The following is a 17701-nucleotide window of genomic DNA, read 5'->3' on the forward strand; positions in this document are numbered from 1 at the left end:
ACTGTTTCCTTTTTTCTTGCTGCTCTTAAGATTCTCTCATCTTTCACCTCAAGTAATATAATTATGGTGTGCCTTGGTGTGTTCTTCCTTGGGCCCAACTTCTTTGGGACTCTGTGAGCTTCCTTGACTTCTGAAAGCCTATTTCCTTCACCAGATTGGGGAAGTTCTCCTTCATTATTTGCTCAAATAAGTTTAAATTTATTACTCTTCCTCTTCTTCTGGCACTCCTATGATTCAGATGCTGGAACATTTAAAGTTGTCCCAGAGGTTCTGAAGTCTCACCTAATTTTCTTTGGAATTCTTGTTTTTTCATTTCGTTCTGGTCAAATGTTTATTTCTTCCTTCTGCTCCAAATCATTGATTTGAAATCTGGGTTCCTTCCCTTCACTGTTGGTTTCCTGTGCATTTTCCTTTATCACACTTTTCATAGCCTTCACTTCATCCTCTATTTTGCAATCATACTCAACCATTTCTGTAAGCATCTTGATTACCAATGTTTTGAACTCTGCATCTGATAGGTTGGTTATCTCTTCATTGCTTAGTTCTGTTTTTGGAATTTTGATTTGTTCTTTCATTTGGGCCATATTTATTTGTCTCAGTTTACCTGTTATGGTGTAAGGGGAAGAAGCTTAGGTATTTGCCAGGGTGGGGAAACCCAGAGTCAGTATGTTGTGAACTCTATGGGGGGGGTGAGGTCAAAGAGAGAACAATGCTGCTTCCTTGGCTCTTGGCCAGCTTTCAGTCACTTCCCTTGATACCCAAATGGAGCTCACATAGAGGATTATCAGAGGATAGTGGAGAGAATGGGGAAAAGGTACAAGGAATAAGAAGCATAAATTGTAGAAACAAAATAGACAGGGGAAGACTAAGAATATTATAGGAAATGGAGAAGCCAAAGAACTTATATATATAACCCATGGACATGAACTTAAAGAGGGGAGTGCTGGTAGGTGGAGGGTGCATGGAAGAGTGGAATAAAGGGAAGAAAAAAAAGTGGGACAACTATAACAGCATAATCAATAAAATATACTTAAAAAAGAATATTAATGTCTCCATTGTGATCACAAATCTTGTATATTGTTTCTTACTTTATACATCCTTAAAATTCAGTTCTCTAAAATCGCCTTTAAAATATCAGTATATGTAAAGAATCTTTAGAATTTATGCTTATTTTATTTACAGATATATACATGCATACAAATATATATATATATATATATATATATATATATATATATATTAAAGTCAGTGGATTCCAGGAATTAATTGGCTTAGGAACAACCAACAGGTAACAAGATAATATAACTTTGGTACAAATAGAAAAGACATTTAATAATCAAGCAAACCAAACCTACCAGTGGCTGCTAGTCACATTAGCATGTTAACTAATGATTATAGAGCTCAGTTTCCTCATATATACAATCTGTTTACTTCTCAAATATTTTAGAAATTCTTTACTAGTGAACATTAATTTTAACCTTATTTTTTGAAAGACATTGTGCTATCATAATAGATTAAAGGTATTTTAGGAAATAGTTATTGTGTTCAAGGAATCCATGATCTACTCTAGGAGATAATATAAACATGCACAAAATATAAAGGGTTTAAAATATTTAACTTAAGTTCAAAGATAGCCCAAGGAAATATATGACTAATTAAGAATGTCTATGTGGAGAGGTAGAGGTAAAGAGGGGATAATTGATGACAGAAACACAACTTGGGGTGATAAGTACACAATACAGTGTACAAATTATGTATCATATAATTGTATACCTGAAACCTACATAATTTTATTAACAAATGTATCTCCTATACATTATATTAAAATACATTTTTTTTAAAATCCATGTAAGGAGAACCCATAGGAGGAAAGAGATTTCTTTATGTGGATATTCTCAGCAAACTTTTTGTGGAGGAGATATTATTTTAAATGGATATCAAAGGAGGAATGTTAAGTAGGAGTGGAAGGTACTCCATGAAAACAGAACAAAAGCACAATCACCAGAAAGAGGATGAGGGGAACATTAAGTAGATTTCTACAGGACATTCACATACATTTATAGTAACAGAGTAGATGTGAAAGGTAGCATAACAAAATAACTTCAAGGTTAAGTGCAGGATCTTGAATATAATTCCTGAAGGAATGAGAGATAGGAAACAATTTTAATGCAGAGAATAATGTGAATTAAATGGTATTTTAGGAGAATCAACTTTATAGTGGAGTGCAGAATGAATCAGAGTGAAGGAGAGAAAATAAAAGTGGAGAGATAGACTAGCATCATTTACAGCATGATGGATAAATGAATGGTGGTCTCTTATCCTTTAAAGGAAATCAGGGCAGCATAAAGGATTTTTTATTCACTCATGTTCACTTTAAATCAAACCTTTAATGATAAAAAGTACAATTTCCACGAGTGACAAATGAAGTGCTATAATGAACAATATACTTGCTTTTTGTCTTTTGCCCAATTAGAGTTCAGATTTTTACTTTAAATTGGATGTGGCAGAGACTGTCTGCCTATTTTTCACTATGATGTGCTATCAGTTGATAGGGACTTGACAATTTTAGGACAATGAACTTGCATGTTCTTTCTAAATAGTAGATATATTTGGATTGGTCTAATTTTGACTGAGACATTTTTAACAAAGACTGCAATATAATATAGGTGATTTTCGGTTTATTTTTAAAAACTGTCAGTTCCAGTGTTGTGTCTGAAAAGTTTAGCCAATAGTCCTAACTTTGACAACCATGTTTACCAGTGACATGGGTGGTTTTCTACATTCCACCAGAGCGACAGAAATCAACTCTAGTAGCTGCTTCACTTCCAAGCATACTTGTATAGTTTCGCTTTGGCAGTATGAAAGTTATAAGAACATTTTGTAGATTTCTACAATGGAAATATATTAACATTTTGACATTAATGTATAATGTTTCTATACAGAAACATTAATGTATTTTTATTAGTTTATATTTTTCCCAGTAAGAAGATTAACAATAGATATTCTGATATAAGATTATCATGTTAAAATACAACTTATGTTTGGCAAATGACAATTTGTGATTCTTGGAATCAGTAAAATCAACTTCACTGTGTATTTATTCAGTTAGCTAGACTGTCTACATCCAGCCTGAAGACTGAGAGGCAATGCTTGGTTTTGCTACAGACTCAGGGTGGGGCATGAAAGGGCCCCCCTTTTTTCCAGGGGTACCCCCCACCTACTAGGTTTTCCTTGCCTGCTGCTAGGGGGACAATGTCTTTCAATGCCAGAGATTGGTGAAAAGGAAAGGAATTATTTATTTAAAAGTTATACAGACTTAAAGTCTTTGTTAAAATACTACAGTCCTTTAGAATACCTGCAGATACACACAGTCCTTCCTTCTCCCTCTGCCCAGTCCAAGGTACTGTATCTCAGGAAAAGAAGTAGAAGTCTGTGATTCAGGCTCCAGGCACCATCAGTTGTGCCACCACCATGATCTCCAGTCAATCAAAACCATGTGGCACCTTCTCATGGCCCACTAGCAAGAGTCCTTTCCCCCTTTTACTTCCAGGCAAAGTTTCTCCTGTTTCTTAAGCCATGTGGCAAAAGGAAGCACCCCAAAGCTACGTGGTCCCAACCTCTGCCAAAGCCGCAGGGTCTCCACTCTGCCAAAGCCCTGTGGTTCTCCCCATTGTATGGCTGCTGTACCTGGGTTTAAATCCCAGTGGCAATCTTTTTCTGCAGCCCCATTTCCAACTCCTCTAACAATCAGTTATATCTGCCAGCATTCCTGTATTCTTCCAGCTTTACTGGGCTGCCATAGTAAGTCTGGACAGGTGTGGCCCCATGGCACAGAGCCAATCATCTCCAAATTCTCATGCAGGCTCTGTAACCAGGGAGAGTTGCCTCCCAATTATATCTTAGGTGAAAGTCACCTCAATCCCCCTGGTTCAAAGCATGGCCACAGCTATTTAACATATCCATGAAACTGGTTAAAGGTTATAGATATGTTAAATGACCATGCCAGAGGTTAGCTGCAAAGCTGTTGCTATACAAACCATCTCTGAATGACCCTGCTCCATGTGTCCCATCCCCCAGCTCAGACTGGTGGGCTGAGGACATACTATGTATATATATATATATATTTTCTAATATTTCCTGGACACCTTGAGTCCTGAACCTCATTAAAAATCTCTATTTGGGTGCCCCCTTGCCTGTACCCTGTTACAGTTTGACAAATAATTATTTAAGTTTTGCAAAAATTCTCAGCCTTAAATAAATTTGTATAGTACAGGCTATAAAAATTGAATCAGTACAGGCTATAAAAATTTTGTTTGTAAATAAAACAAATATTTTGGACATCTGTATGAGCTTAGGTATTTTCTATAAATGAAAACAATTAAAACAGCATTTCAATAAAAGACCAATCTACATTCAATTCTTGAATTTTTTGTTTCAAAGATTTATTGAGAACCTTCTAAATATGGTAGATCCTATAGTCTTTGTAGAATCTTGTGAGCTAAAATAGTAAACTAAATGAGAAAGGAAGATTGTCCATTTGAAGTACTTATATATATCTAAATAAATACTGAAATTATCTGTAAAATAAAAACATATTTGTGGTTAAATAAACATAAACTTCTATAAGTAAAAATATAAATTACCAACTTGCATTTTTCACTGTCTAGGATTTTGCCAAAAGTTTTGTGAAACTTATGCTTTATTTTTTAATTAATTATTTGATTTGTTTATTTGTTCAGTCAATAAGTATTTATTGAATGCCTTCTGTGGACCTGCTGCTATTCTAGATGATAGCAATGCTGTAGTAAATAGAACCAAGGTTCATATTTGGTTTACACTCAAACAGTAAGAGGCAGATAAAAAAACAGATAAATGAAGCACATACTGATACATTATATAAAGAAAATAAAGTAGGATGCTATGATACCAAGTAAAACAAAATATCAACAGGAGGGGAATTTATTCTAAGTGATCAGGGAATTTAAATTAGCCATTCTTGCCAGGTATAATTATTACTGTCTCATAAACAACAAAGCAGATGCTCTTTATAAGACTGAATTCACTTTTATCTTCTTGATGTCTTGTCCAAGATTTATTTTTCATAGTAGTATATATCATAATCCTCAGCAGAAGGGAAAAAGATAAAATGATAACTTACTATTTAATTTATTAGGCCTATATTCTATTAGTGCAGTATTTGTTTTTAAACCATATAAATTAATGCTCCTGGGATACATATATCCAAATAGAAGGCATGTGAAAATAATTTTTCATATTGTTCCAAAATTTTTAAGTGTTTTAAAACAACACTCATAAAGCATTTTTGTTCTGAGTTTGAACATTAATGTCTACAGCCAAAATAGAAAACTGTAGTTTCAATAGATCCTGCAATTATACTGGAGACTTGAGGTCAGCAAGTTGCTGGTAATTGGTTACAATTGCCATAGAATGAACACAAAGCTTGTACTTTCAACAATTTTGCTATACTGATCTTATATGCTTCTTAGGCTGGGGTCAATTTAATTGAGGTCTAGAGTATGTATATGTTTCCACATCCCAAAGTCTTCTTTTAACTAAAAGTATATTGCAGGGAAAACTGAACATCTTTGGACAGGATATAAGATATGTCCCCTTTTTTTATGTTATGAATAGAAGTATAGCCAGGAAAAAAGAAGCAGTATTTTTATGTCAAACATTTTCTCTAAATAGCATGTATAAAGTTAATTTGCTCATATATGACCAAAGAGTAATTCCATTTTTATGAGATTGCTTGTCTAACATCTGAAGGGCCAAGCCCCATTCTTTTCTCACTTCCACCCCCAGCATATCCCCACTGCCGCCTTGAGTTTTAGAATGCAACAGTAACTTTGTTATGTTTGAAATGTGTGGTGTTATACATGGGCCACAAATTATTACTTGACAATTGATCATTGTAATTCTAAAGAACCCTCACTGCTACCACTACACACACACACATACATGCACATAACCACACATTTAAAACCTACTTTAAACCTCCAGAAATATTTCCAGACCTCTACTCTAACCAGTAATTCTGAGACAGGATGTAATTTGTTCCCACATGACACCAACATTACAATAATGTAATTTTCTGAACCTAAAGATCACCCTTTGTTCTAGGTTTTCAATGAACTTTAGCATTGTAACTCACCAGTGTCTCACCAAGTGTCTCACAAAATTTCTGGTGAAAACAAACACCATGAGCTATCACTAATGAATTATGTTAGAAAGTTCCTAAGGACTTTAAGGATTATGCCTTATAAAGCATTTGCAAATTAAGAACAAACTTTTAGGCCCCAGCTGGTGTAGCTCAGTGGATTGATCAAGAGTCTGTGAAGCAAAGGGTCGCCAGTTCAATTCCCAGTCAGGGCACATGCCTGGGTTGCAGGCCAGGTCCCCAGTAGGGGACGCATGAGAAGCAACCACACATTGATGTTTCTCTCCCTCTCTTTCTCCTTCCTTTCCCTTCTCTTTAAAAATAAATAAATAAAATAAAATATAAAAAAGAACAAACTTTTAGTCTGCTATTAGATTATACGTGAATATCAATCTTGTTTTTCTTATTTTAGCTTTGAAGTTTATCATAAAAATGCCTAAAACTCTGAGAGATATAGACTCTGACCAGCCATTAAGTGAAATAATGAATACATTTGTCAGTCATGAGACATTTCCTAATTAAAACTGTTGAGAAGAGATTTGTGTTTGCAGCTCCCGAGAATCTAATGGATATTGTCCTGCTGAATAGCAAGGTTATGCAGCCTATTAGCATGTGCTGACTCTTGTTGACTATCAGTATGATGTTTTCCTGTAATTTACTGGAAATTTGAGTCCTGAAACATAGGTTCCATTTTATGGATCAGTTTGTAAATGGATATTTCTCATACTTTTTATTTTCCCCATAAAATATATGAGATATAAAAAAACTTTAAGCCAATATATATGTACTATTTGCCTGACAAGTTGACAAGGATGTAAAAAGATTGAAATCTGAAATATATTAAATCATAAAAATGGAACAAGCCATGTGGCTGATGGATCTTAGCAAACATAGAGAAGACAATTTCCCTTTATTTGTTTTCATCCAACACAGGCATACATACATATGTGTATATGCATTGACATACACAGCATACTACACACACATGAGTTCAGGACAGCTCTAGAAACCTCCCCAAATGTTTTTATGATGGTAATGTTAAATTGCTCATGAGGTCAAAAGACACAATGTGAAAATACTTTGTAACCCCCAAAGTACAATTGAAGCATTATCACAAATATAATTTTATATTAATAAATGTTCTTATTGGTAAGATTTTTATACACTTTATACAAATTTCTAGTTTTAGCATGAACTTAAATAAAGAAAATGCAGTCAACCGAGATGCTTAATTATTTTTAGCATTACATAATCTTTCTTTGTTATTTCAAATTCACTTGGGATTCTTTTATTCACCTAGTACTACTCTTTTGAACATTAACTATAATTGTACTATTGCTAAAATAATGCAAATTTTTTATTTAAATAGTTTGATAAACCATTTTTGGTTGTCATTGCTTTGTTTTTGGTATTCTAAAGCAGGAAATTCTAGATCAAACTGTGGAGCTAGGTAATATACACAATGTAAGCTGAGCAAGTTCCCACGAATTTACCCATTATAAAAGGATTTTAGAGGAGTGCTAAGTCACTGTGGAACAAGAATATTGAAAAATGTCACTCTGACCTATCTAAAGTATAGCTTTATTTTATTTCCCACTGACTTTAAACATTCATTCAGTGGACTAAACTTTCATTCCCCACAGTAAAACCTGGTGAAATTGCAGCTCTTTCTGTTTGCAATTAGGGTACTGACTGACCTCTTAGTCACTTTTAGTCAGAGACACACCTTGATTTGGCAATTAGAATACTCAATTCACTATATGTATGTATATATGTATATTATGTGTGTGTTGCGCACACGTACATTATAATTCTAAATGTAATGTGTAATCAAATTTTCCACACTCCCCACTTGTGCTATATTTTAGCTAGGGAAACCTGGTCCTTTCTCTTTCTCTGCCTTGCATTTATCTTCCTCTTAGCTTGCTAGTCAGTTTCCAATGCTCACTCACTTCTCAGCAGTGGTGGGAAGAGGTAAGAGGGTTAAAGTTGTAAGGAGTGATATGGAGATAACAAAGCTCTTATGTGAACTGGTCCCATTGTAAAGCAGCTTCTGTGAGCCTGACAGTCTAAAATTTACTCTCTTGGTGGGTGTGGATATGTGTGTGTGTGGGGGGTCTGTGGGGGGGCAGTCGTGTGTGCATAAGCAAGATTTTGTGAGGATTTCTGCTGGATCTCTCTAATTTAATTTCCCTTAGTCAAGGTACATGACACTCTATGCTCTGCCTTTGCATCCGTAAATAATCAGTTTATACTCATCCTCTTAGTGTGTGAGACCCTCTACCCAGCTGGACGAAGTTGTACTAGACAGAAGGCATCCCTATGCCAGCATTTTCTCCTGTGTGATCCAAATTTCGTTCACAAAATTATTTGCAAATCTGCCCCCATAAAATGTGGGAATGCAGAAATACTGCAAATCAGCCACCACTATTCTGCCACCAGAATCCACGTTAGCTTTTTCAGGTGAGAAACTTTCTCAGGGGTTTCACGTGTTTGGAAAAGCAACTATAGATAGAGCATTCAATTCAAAGATCTCCTTGAGGTTCCGTGGAAGCTCCATCACTAGAGTATAAGTGAAAAGCATCTCTCCATTCTCTTTCCTACCACCTTGGGAGTTGACAGGGTGCAGGGTAGTCTTACAGAACAGCAACATCACTCTCCAAAGACATTTCCTAAAATCCTCCCCTCTTTACATTGTTTTCTTTACACTTGTGATCCAGTTGGGGCATCCATGAATTGTGGAAACGATTCTGCTCAAGTTGATTATAAAGTATGAGACTCTTTTTCTTGCACTTAATTTGTTATTTCCTCAAATAATTTTGGCTTCTAATCAAAGCTGTAATTTTTACATCCCATTACAAATGTCACAGTGAATTACTATTGCTACTGATTCTGCAAGAGTGGTCAACCAAATTGGGAAATGTTCTAATAGACATCAGGTTGTGGTCCAAATACTTAGAAAGAAGATATAAGAAAAACCATAGTAAAACTATTTTGAAAATTCCTTTAAACATATAGGTGGTAACAAATACTAGTTTCATTTACCACTACGCTTCTCTATTTTATTTTTTACTTTTTAAGGTGTATTTGATTGATTATACTATTATAATTGTCCCAATTTTTCTCCCCTCCTTCCAGTACTACCCCATCACCCTCCAATATTCCCCCTCCCCACAGTTCATATCCATGGGTCGTACATACAAGTTCTTTGGCTTCTCCATTTCCTATACTATTCTTAACCTCCCCCTGTCTATCTTGTGCCTACCCATTATGCTGCTTATTCCCTGTATCTTTTTATTGCATTCTCCCCCTCCGACTCCCCACTCATAACCCTCCATGGGATTACTATTTCTGTGATTCTGTTCTTATTATAGTTGTGTGCTTAGTGGGTTTTTTTATTTTGTTTTGTTTTGTTTTGTTTTTAGGTTCAGTTGTTGATAGTTGTGAGCTTGTTGTTATTTTACTGTTCACAGTTTTGATCATCTTTTTGTTAGATAAATTCTTCTAACATTTAACATAATAAGAGTTTGGTGATAATGAACTTCTCTAACTGGGCCTTATCTGGTAAATACTTTATCTACCCCTCCCATTCTAAATGATAACTTTGCTAGATAGAGTAATCTTGGATATAGGTCCTTGCCTTTCATAACTTCAAATAGTTCTTTCCAGTCCCTTTTTACCTATAAGGGTTTTTTTGGGGGGGGAAATCAGCTGATAGTCTAGTGGGAACTCCTTTGTAGGTAACTGTTTCCTTTTCCCTTGCTGCTTTTAAGATTCTCTCCTTATCTTTCACCTTAGGTAATGTGATTATGATGTACCTTGGTGTGGACTTCCTTGGGTCCAACTTCTTTGGGACTCTGATTTCCTGGACTTCCTGGAAGTCTATGTCCTTTGTCAGATTAGAAAAGTTGTCCTTCATTATTTTTTTTCAAATAAGCTTTCAATTTCTTGCTCTTCCTCTTCTCCTACTGGCACACTTATGATTCAGATGCTGGAATGTATAATAAAGTTGTCCCAAAGGTTCTGAAGTCTCTCCCCATTTTTGCATTCTTGTTTCTTCATTCTGTTCTGGTTGAATGTTTATTTCTTCCTTCTGCTGCAAATCACTGATTTGAGTCCTGGATTCCTTCTCTTCACTGTTGGTTCTTTGTATATTTTTCTTTATTTCACTTTGCATGCCCTTCACTTCTTCCTCTATTTCAAAACCATACTCAATCATTTCTGTGAGCATCCAGATTACCAGTGTTTTGAACTCTGCATCTGATAGGTTGGTTATCTCTTCATTGCTTAGTTCTATTTTTGCAGTTTTGATCTATTCTTTCTTTGGGGCCATATTTCTTTGTCTCAGTGCACCTGTTATAATGTAAGAGTTGGAGCCTTAGATATTCACCAAGAGGCAACCTTGTGGCGCTGTATGTGAAGGAGGGGTCAGAGAGGGAACAATGCCACTTGCCTGGCTTTTGGCAGGCTTTCAGTCACTTCCTCTGCTACCCACAAGCAAATTGGGCCCTTCTGGTGCTGATTCCTGGGTCCCTGGGTTTGTGTACATCCTAGGACCCCATGGGTCTCTCCAACAAACTCTCCTATGAGGCTGAGAGTTCCTCCTCCTGCTGCAACCTCACCGGTTTTTATGGCCAGAGGTTTTGAGGTTTTATTTTCCTGTGCTTTAACCCTGGGCATGGGGGAAAAAAGCACAGGGGAGTGTGGTCTCTTTCACTCCCCAGTTGTTCCTCCCAGTTTATCTGCATGAAAATGTGGAACCACCAGGTCCACCAGCTGCCACTTTACTGCATGTCCTCTCCACCCTGACTTCCTGTCTCTGACCCTTCTACCTGTCTGCATGAATATTTTTGCTTTAACTCATTGGTGGTTAGACCTCCATACAGTTTGATTTTCTGGCAGTTCCCTAGTTTTCTTCTGATAAGCTCTAGTTGCTTTTACAATTTTATTTTTAAAAATCAGATTTATTGCAATATAACTTATATACAATAAAATTCATTATTGTATGTTACAACGGAAGTCATGCTATTTTGCATTATAGTAAGACATAGAAATATCATAAATTTTAACTATTTTTCTAAACTTCTGTTTAAAAAATATTTTAATTAAAATTTTGATGCATCTTCAAAAAAAAAAAAAGGAATAGTGCAATGCGTTTGCTTGAGTAACCACCACACACTCAAGTTGGAATATTTCTAGCCCCCCAGAAAGTTCTTTAGTTTTTCTAATAACCACTGATTTAAGTTCTATTCTGATCTAAGTTTTCTTTCTATAGTTTTACATTTTTCTGAAATGTCTGAAAAATTAATAATATAGTACATAGTCTTTGAGTTTAGTTTGATTCACTTAGGCAATGCTTTAGATTCCTCCATGTCATTAAATATATCAGCTAATCTTTCCTTTTCTGGGGTGGGGGGTGGCATAGTATATTGTATGAATATACCACAATTTTTAATTCATTTACCACTTGATGTTCATTTGTATTGTTTGATTTTTTCAATTCTGAAGAAAGATATTTTAAACATGTCCATATAATATATTTGGGGGTTATGGGTTTTCATTTCTAAAAGTGGATCACCTGGTAATATGGTAAGTGTCTGTATAACTTTATAAGAAACAGCCATGCTCTTCAATCTATTCAAACTCATTTTCAGAGTGCCTGGGTCATTTACCTTTCTCAACATCAAGATTAGAGAGTTCCAGTTGTTCTGCCTTCTCTCCAGCATATGCTATTACCAGTCTTTTTTCATATGAGCATTCTAATAGGTGAATGTTGATACCTCATTCTTTTAATTTAAAGGTTTCCACATAAAGGTCATGTCAGGTTTTATTCCAATAACAGCAATACCTCTTTTTGTTGACCAGTTTATCTTACTGAGTTGTCTGTCTTTTCTTTCTTTTTGTATATGTCATAAATATTTGCTGAATATCAAACACTATATGTAGAAAAACTTTATGGATTTAAATAAGTAAAATTTATGCCTGGAGAATAAACACATTTTTTTCTGTCATATATTATTGTGGAGAGTTTGGTCAATTTATTCAGTAATTGGGCTGGATTTGGATTTTGTTCTTATTATAGTTATCTGTGGTGAGTCAAAGCTGTTAGCCCCGTCCAGTGATGGACTGATATGACCTTGTGCTTTGTGTGGAGCTTGCTCATCACTCTGGTCTCTGTAGTCCCTGTATGGCTGTCTCCGAGGGTGTCTCTCTCTACCCTTGCCACCCCATAATGATAGAGAGTTGTTATCTGTCACCAAGTGGGAGGTTCATGATGGCAGAAGAGGGGTTTTCCAAACTCTTGGTCTAGTCTCTGACATAGAGTCTGTATGTCAGGGCTTTTGGCTTTGGAGGTGGGTCTTTCCATATCTCTTCTCCCTGAGCAGCCAACATCTGCCATTTATATGAGAGAAGCCTGGGTCAGAAGATAATCATCTGCTCCACCCCTCAGGTAGCAAATATCATTTTTTTCTTTTTTAAATCAATTCAAGATTCTACACCTTCCCTATACCTCCTTTAGGAGAAAATGACTTTTTTTTCCTACTCTTCCCACAGCTTTTATGTACGTTTGTTTCAGACCAGTGGTAGTAGACTTTCCTCCCAGTCTCCAAGCATTAGACCAGTGATGCTTGTTGTGAATAGCAAGCTTGTGATGGAACTATGCATGTTGCTTACCCCTCCCTCAAGGTCACATGGCTTTGGCTTCTACTATTCCTTCCATGGCAACTTCATTTTCGCAGTTCACCTCACCTTAGGGAATAGGAAGGAGGTTTCCTGCCTCCTTTCTAGGGGCAGTTGGTTTTTGTTTTTATACCTTCCACATACACAGTGGATATTTGTCTTACATCTGGGAATAAAAAGGTCTTCTTCCCCTTCCCCAGTGATTTAAAATTTTTCTTTACATGAAAGGCGTCTGGGGAACAGGGTGTGTTTCATGTCTTTGAGACACACAGGGGTCTCTCTAAGGCTTCCTGATATGTTTTCAATATCTCTCCTATGAACTAAATGAAAAGAATCCATTGTGTCAGGGTTTCAAAAAAATTCTAAACTCTCACATAAATCATACTTGGTTTTAATAACCTTTATGATTTTAGTTTTTAAAATGTACTTTAGTGTTCATTGCCTCTGCTTCCTATTCTCTGCCAAAACCACAACATTTCAAGATTATTGGACCTTCTCTTATTGTTTTGTGTTTAAATATTCTCTTCTGGCTCTGTACATTCCAAAGGATTCCCAACTCTGCATGTCTGTAATTCAGTAATGCAAATAGGAATTTGAAGAACATTTAAAAAAAATATTGAAATAGGGTGAAAACAGGAGGGAGGTAGGAAGAGCTGGGGGTGGGCTAGGATGGGAGTAAAAGGCAGAAAACTGTACTTGAACAATTTAAATAAATAAATAAACAAATAAATAAATAAATAAAAATAATGTTGAAATATTTTTCAAAACTGTTTTTTCCACCTTCACTTTAGCAATATACTCAGATTTTAGAAATGACTAGTATTATTTATGAATACATGTACATTCCTTATGATGCTATTAAACATTCACAGATTAGACATTAAAAATTTTCACTTATTGCAAAAACATGTTTTCTACTTTTAATAAGCTCATTGTGTATTTTTAATAAATAAAGTGGTGAGACTTCTCATTTGCAAAAGGCAAAATTGGTTAATATATTACATTATCAGGAAAAAATCTGTTATTAAATATATGGCATAGGATGATATGAATAAGGGTTATTTCTGAAACTGATCTGTATTTGTTGTTAAGATTCCCATTCAATACCTGTATAAAACATAATTTAATTGCCAAACATATTCCAGAAAGTAGGTAAGATATTCATCTAAAAATTAAAAAAAATTGTAAGATATTCATCTAAAAATAAAAAAAATTCTCAAAGAGTATGCTTTCTAGTTGAATGCATGTCAGATTACAAATGAGGCAAAGGATTTAGCATAAAACTAAGCAAATAATTTAACCTGAGATTGACTTCTGTATCCACAAAAAATATTGAAAAATATTTTAACAAAATTAATTTATGACAGTATTGAAAAATTAAGAAGTATATCATCAGTAATCATAAATAATGAGAACTTCTTATCCAGAATGTGGACTGGACCAGGCTGACTAGAGTACAAGAAACCACAGTCTAAAACAACATAAGCATAAACTTTAAATATAAGAGTCGAAAAAGAGAACTCTATGGTTCTAATAAAAAGTAAAGGAGATGAAAAAGGCATTATAGCAATTGTCAAACTAATTTAATAATTAAGTGACCTAAAAATAGTGGGTCCAATTTAACTCATTCCCCCAGCATTAATTATACCCATCAAAAACAATAAGAAATAACAGATTGGGAATTGTCTATTTATTTAGGAGAAAAAGGATGAAGTTAAAATTTTACCTCAAAAATATTAGAAAAGTAAAGCTTAAAGTGAAAAAGAAATATCAAATTTAGAAAAATATATATAAATTTATTTTTAGTGTATTGGGACTTAAATATTTTAAACAAGACAAAAATGCTGGAAGCTGTTAAATAAATTATACATACACGTATATAATATTTAAAAATACTTAAAAATGTTTTATTGTATCTTTTTTATTTCCATTTATTCCCCCTTAAAGCTCCCTCCTCCTCCACAATCACAAAATTTTAGCCCATGTCCATGAGTCCTTTTTCCTTTTTGTTTAATCCTTTCATACCTTAACCACCCACCCACTGAGCTGTCAGCTTGCTCACTATCTATGACTATGTCTTTATTTTGCTCGTTAGTTCAGTTTGTTCATTAGATTCAACATACAAGTGAAATTGTATGGTATTTGTCTTTCTCTGACTGACTTATTTAAAATTAGCATAATGTTCTCCAATTCCATTCATGCTGTCACAAAGGTCAAAAGTTTATTATTTTTTATAGCTTACTAGTATTTCATTGTGTAAATGACCCATAAATGTGTTATCTACTTATCTACTGATGGACACTCCAGCTGCCTCCATTGCCAGCATATTGTAAATAATGCTGCAATGAACAAAGAGGTGCTTATTTTTTTTGAATTGGTATGTCCAGTTTCTTTAGATACATTCCCAGAAGTGGAATCACTGGGTCATATGGCATTCCATTTTTAATATTTTGAGGGTATCTTCATATTGCTTTCCACAGTGGCTGTACCAGTAAGCATTCCCACCAACAGCTCAAAAGGGTTCCCACTTCACATTCTCTGCTTTCTATGGCCCCTATATGGCTGCCTCTGAGGGCTTGTTTGTTGATTTATTGATGATAGCCATTCTAATAGATATGAAGTGGTATCTCATTGTGGTTTTAATTTGCATTTTTGTGATGATTAGTGACACTGAACATCTTTTCATATAGCTATTAGCCATCTGTATGTCTATTTTTACCTCTCTCATTCATCATAGTACTAGAAGTGCTAGCCATAAAAATCAGGAAGAAGAAAATTAAAGGCATCCACATTGAGAAATAAAACTCTTTATTTGCAGGTGATATGATACTGTACGTAGAGAACCCTAAAGATTATACTAAGAAAGCTCTAGAACTGATAAATGAATGTGGTAAAGTAGCAGGATACACAATTAATATCCAGAAATCAATTCCCTTTTTATATGCCAATAATGAACTTATGAGAAAGAAAAATTAAGAAAACAATTCAATTTACAACTGCTTCAATAAAATACCTAGGAATAAATCAAATCAAGGATGTAAAATATCTGAACTCATAAAATAAAATTAAAAAATGCCCTGGCTGGTATGACTCAGTGGATTGAGTGCTGGCCTGCAAACTAAAGGGTCACTGGTTTGATACTCAGTCAGGGCACATGCATGGGTTGCAGGCCAGGTCCCCAGTGGGGTGTGCATGAGAGGCAACAACACATCAATGTTTCTCTCCCACTCTCTCTCTCTTTCTCTCTCCTTCCCCCTCTGTAAAAAGAAATAAATAAGATCTTTAAAAAGAGAAAGAAAATTATTAGACACTAAAGGAAGAAGTTAAAAAAGATACGAATAAGTATAAGCACATACCATGTTAATGGATAACTAGAATTAACTTCATTAAAATGTCCATACTACCCAAAGCAATCTGTAGACACAATGCAATTCCTATAACAATCCCAATGATGTATTTCACAGAACTGTTTCAAAAATTTATATGGAATCACTAAAGGCCCTAAAATGCAACAGTGATCTTGGAAAAGAAGAACAATGTTGTTCTTCTTTCTGTCATAATATCAATTTATACTATAAAGCCATAGTAATCAAAGCAGCATGGCACTAGCATACAAAAATGCACAGATGTCAATGGAACAAAACAGAGAGCCCAGAAAACAACTCACACATTCATGACCAACCAATATTTGACAGAGGAAGCAAGTACATACAATGGGTTAAAGATAATTTAATCTATATAGTATTTTGAAAATTGGACAGATACATGCAGAAAAATGTAACTAGTCCACATGTTAATACTATGTACAAGAAGAAATTCGAAATGGATCAAAGCCATCAATGTTACGCTAGAAACAATAAGAATCATAGAAGAAAACATAGGTAATAAAATCTCGAACATTGCTTGAAGCAATATTTTTCTCATATATTGAATATGTCCTTGGGCAGAGAAAACAATAAACAACAAACAAATGGGACTACATCAAATAAAAAGGTTTTGTACAGAAAAGGAAATCTTTGACAAAATAAAACAACCACTACAGAATGGGAGAATGTATTTGCTGATACATATAAGGTACTGATATCCAAAATTTACAAAATCCTTACAAAACTCAATACCAAACCCCCCAAAAAACAAACCAAAAAAACCCCCAAACAACCCAATTAAAAAATGGACAAAGAACCTTGAATAGACTCTTCTCTAAAAATATTGTTACATCAAAGAACATCATAAGCAAGTAAAAACATAGAAGATAAATTATGCAAAAATATTCTCAGTATATAGAAAATACATTATTTTACAGAATAAAGGCAATGCCAGAAAAATGTTTAAAAATATTTGTCAAGGCATTTCACAAAAAGAATAAAAATTTTATATTTAGGTACATGGAGAGATTCTCAACATCCTACTAATCATGAAAATGTAAATTCAAATTGTAAGGTCAACTTTATCATATTTATCAGATTGAAAAAAAATAAAAGATTGGTAATATGTACTATTAGTGACATAAGAAAATAAAATATTTTATGCTATTGGGAAAAGTGTAAATTGTTACAGTGGTTTTAAAGAATTATTTTATAATAACTATCAAAATGAAATTGTACACAGTAGCAGCCCAACATTCCACTATTGGTTATCTATTACTCTGAGACTATTTTTTTATTCAAAAAGAATCATTAGTTCTATTAATAAAAAAATTGGAAAGAAATGCTCATTAAAACAGGAATGATGCCTTTTTGGCATGAGTAATACTGAGTAGGCGTTAAACTGCATACAGTACAGCTACATATACTACTATGAACGAGTCTTCAAGAGAACAAATAGACAAAGTGAGTCAAAAAT

General features: G+C 34.5%; 1 protein-coding gene across 1 annotated transcript in view; it reads left to right on the plus strand.

Annotated features, from left to right (window-relative positions):
• LRP1B (LDL receptor related protein 1B) overlaps nt 1-17701 on the plus strand; it is a 1762610-nt gene that overhangs the window by 1017635 nt on the left and 727274 nt on the right. The window lies entirely within an intron of this gene.

The sequence above is a fragment of the Artibeus jamaicensis genome, unplaced genomic scaffold, assembly GCF_021234435.1.
Source record: "Artibeus jamaicensis isolate MK-2021 breed Jamaican fruit bat unplaced genomic scaffold, CSHL_Jam_final contig_935, whole genome shotgun sequence".
Lineage (NCBI taxonomy): Eukaryota > Metazoa > Chordata > Mammalia > Chiroptera > Phyllostomidae > Artibeus > Artibeus jamaicensis.